Here is a 3,929-nt window from a genome sequence, read left to right as displayed (position 1 = left end):
ATTGATCCTACCTCATGCCCTCGCACTTGCTGTTCCTGGGCCCACTTGCCTCTGTCCTTTGCATGACTGGTTCATCCGCCTCCTTCTGGTCTCTATCCAAATGCCATCTCTTCAGGCAGGCCATGCTAAGGTAGCCTCCATCCCTACCCACTGCCTGTCAGATCCCTTTTTTTGTATTAGTATTTTCTTTATATTAGTGACTGCCATCTGAAATCATGTTATCATTTGTGTATTTAGTGGCTTTAAGGCTGGCCCCTACTTGGATACAGCAAGAAGGCAGGGACTTTGGCCATCTTATTATGTCTCCAGCAGTGCTTAGCCCAGAAAAGCTGCTCACAACTTTTGGTTGAATGAATGAAGACATAACCATACGCTGACATTATTTTTGTCGTCATCATCACCATCATTGAGTTTCATGACAATCACTATTATAATACACCATTTCCAAAGTATTTTCACGTTTTTTCCTATCTCAATGAAACTTGAGAAGGATGGACTTTTTCCCCATTTCACCAACATGGAAAATGAGGTCCCAGGTCACTTAGTTCAGAAGTGGAAGAGCCACTGTTCTTTACTTGTATCATTGAGAGTAATCACAGGCTGGGTGCGGTGGCTCACGCCTGCAATCCCAGCACTTTAGGAGGCTGAGGCGGGCAGATCCCTTGAGGCCAGGTGTTTGAGATTAATCTGGGCAACATGGAGAGACCCCGTCTCTATTAAAAATACAAAAAAAATAATTAGCCAGGCATGGTGGTGCATGCCTATAATCCCAGCTACTCAGGAGGCTGAGGCACAAGAATGACTTGAACTTAAGAGGTAGAGGTTGCAGTGAGCCAAGATCCCACCACTGCACTCTAGCATGGGCGACAGAGTAAGATTCTGTCTCAAATAAAAGAAGAAAACAGAGTAATCACAGACAAAGGAGGTTTCCGTTCAGTGCTTCCACCTCCTTCCTTGGCCTTTTCCTTTCCCTGGTGTCTGATTTATTACAGCCAGGAAATAAAGGAACCAGATGCCTCCCTCCTCCTCTTATTGTATTGTAGTTCTTTTCCAGACCAGGATTCTGTTAAGGGTTTGGCTGGTACCACTGTGACCACAAACTTCCTGTGTTTATCCCTTCACTTAGAAATCATAGCGAAGTCAGCTGGGCGTTAAGGTCTGTGCTGGGCACTGGATGACGCTGTGACACCAATGCACAGCCAAATACCTGGGGGTTCCATGGGGCCCAGATACCTAATGCAGAGAGAGAGGCAGATCCAGGGTATCTTTGCCCTGGTTTCCACTATGCAGATGTTTGCCACCTTCAGAGCAACATCTGGATGATGAACAAATTTCCAGTTTGCCTCCAGATGTTGGTGTGGTGGTTGCGGAGCAAGAACACAAACAGGGAGGTGGAATGGAGGCTCTCAGCCTTGGCTGGTGGCTGATGATAGGCTGGTTGATGGCAGGCAGTTTACAATGCCCAGCCTGCTGCCTAGGCACCAACACCTTACTGGGAAGGATGGACTTATGATGGGATTTTAGGCATGGGGACAGGCAGCCAGGGGCAACTCCACATTGGTCAACCTATTTCATCCTCATCAGAGGCTTAAATGGTCAAACCACCTTGTGTTCAGAAATGAAGAAATGCTGAGTCAGCTGAAATTCGAGCCCTCACTGTCAGAGAAGCTAAGCAGAAACATCTCGGAGGTGGGGGTGGGGGACAAACTTCAGACAAAGATCATGGTCAGGACAGGTCTGCCAAGAAGTCTGTGCATGAAGCCTCAGATCAGAAACCCAATGGAGTGGATGTATACAGGCACAGTCTACTACGACTCTGAAAAGAGACCCATCCTCTCAGGCTGGAACACACCTGGCTGTACTACAAAGTGAAAACCAAGAAGGGACCCCTCAAAGCCACTTTTGGACACAAGGATCTTTGGAGGCGAGGTCTATTCCAAGCTTGAATACCACTCAGAGATGAGATTCCTAGATTGGTTCTGAAATTGGAAGCAGCATGGTGATTAGGACTACCTGGTCCCCTGATATGTCTCCTGGAGTCCCTGCCCAGAGTATGCAGGGAATGTGGCAGAGTTCCAGGCCAAGGATGGCAAGGTCACCCTGACCACCTTCGTTGTCCACCTCTACCACTTCTTGGAACCAGATTACCAAGAGGAGCTTCACAGATGGTCAGAAAAGACAGTCCGCATGCCAGCATGAAGATCATAAACTATGATGAATTTCAACACCATTGGACTGGATCTGTGTACAGCCAAAGAATGCTATTCAAGCCATGGAAGAAACTGAATACAAATTATGCATTGCTGCACAGTATGCTAGGGGAGATTCTCAGACACCTGATGGATCCAGGCACATTTGCTTATGACTTTACCAATGACCCTTCAGTCTCTGGGCAGCACCAGACTTACCTGTGCTACAAGGTGGAGCGCCGTGACAGTGACATCTCTGGACCAGCAGAAGGGCATCCTACCCAACCAGACTTTGAGTAATCTCAGTTGCTATTAAGGTTTCTATGCAGAGAAGTGCTCCTTGTACCTGATTTCCTTTTGGAAGCTGGACTGGGCCCAGTGCAACAGGGTCACCTGGTTCTTCTCCTAGAGTCCCTGCTTCAGCTGTACCCAGCAAGTGGCTGCATTTCCTTGGGAGAACAGACATGTGAGCCTGCACATCTTCACTGCCCACATCTATGATTACCTTCTAGGATATGAGGAGGGGCTGTACACGCTGCTGAGGGCTGGAACCCAACTCTCCACCATGACCTCCAGGAAGCTTAGGCATTGCTGGGACACCTTTGTGGACCACCAGAGATGTCCCTTCTAGCCCTGGAGTGGACTTGATGAGCACAGTCAAGCCCTAAGTGGGAGGCTGTAGGTCATTCTCCAGAATCAAAGGATGGACCTCAGTCTCTAAGGAAGGCAGAAGACCTGTGTTGAGCTGCAGAATGGAAATCATCGTTCAAGAAATGCAAACATTCACCATCATCTCCAGCTGATCAGTGGACACCAGCAAAGCAATGAGCTCCTGACAAGTAGATTTTAAAAAAAAATCAGAGTTAATTACTTTTAATCTAAAATTTATATCATGTTTCAAGTATACAGTAGTTAAGATTATGATCAAAACACTAAGAACGTTTTCAAATTCACTAATCTAGTGATAGTTTGGTTTTATATGTAGAAGAATAAAATGAAATACTAAATTAAAAAAGAAAAAAAAACTTCTAAAATTTGGTGAAGACAAGGCTTGGAAATGCCGAAGAAAGGTTTTCCCCTTGAAACAGGGTCTCACTCTATAGCCCATGCTGGAGTGTAGTGGTGCAAACATGGCTCACTGCAGCCTCAAGCTCCTGGGCTCAAGTGCTCTCCCCACCTCAACCTCCTGAGTAGCTGGGACTGCAGGTGTGGCCCACCATGCCCAGCTAACCACAGAAACCTTCATCTATTTATTCTTTCTTTAGGCACCATTAATACCTAAGGCAGGTAGAATGGGTCCCAGAAGACACAATTGGGAATGGCTGATTGGCAACTTCAGTCATTGTCCCCAGATCAGGTGATTCAGGATGCCTTAAGGTGATGAGAGGTGAGGGTGCATGAAGAATAATGAGCACGGAAAAGAGAGAACCAGAGCAAAGTACCAGAAAAAATACTGGTCAAGCACAGATGAATGTCTTCAAGGAGCTCTTATATTTCTCTGCGCAATGTAAATACCCTTGCTATTTCAGGATGGAGGCTGGCCTGCTCAGTAGCGCACGTTCCAAATAAAAATTTTGCATGAAAGTAAAAAAGAAAGAAAGATGAAAGGAAGAAGAAAGAAAAAGAAGGAAAGAAAGAGAAAGAAAGAGAAAGAAAGAAAGGAAAAGAAAGAAAGAAAACAAGAAATAAAGACAGGGAGGGAGGGAAGGAAGGAAGGAAGGAAGGAATGAAGGAAGGAAG

At 46.0% G+C, this 3,929-nt stretch overlaps 1 pseudogene; it reads left to right on the top strand.

Moving 5' to 3' along the window:
* Window positions 1-863: 863 nt before the first annotated feature.
* Window positions 864-2,880, top strand: LOC116554954 (annotated as a pseudogene).
* The last annotated feature ends 1,049 nt before the right edge of the window (window positions 2,881-3,929 follow it).

The sequence above is a fragment of the Sapajus apella genome, unplaced genomic scaffold (assembly GCF_009761245.1).
Source record: "Sapajus apella isolate SASKATOON/1434 unplaced genomic scaffold, GSC_monkey_1.0 scaffold2, whole genome shotgun sequence".
NCBI lineage: Eukaryota > Metazoa > Chordata > Mammalia > Primates > Cebidae > Sapajus > Sapajus apella.
This window is presented reverse-complemented; position numbering and strand designations above follow the sequence as displayed.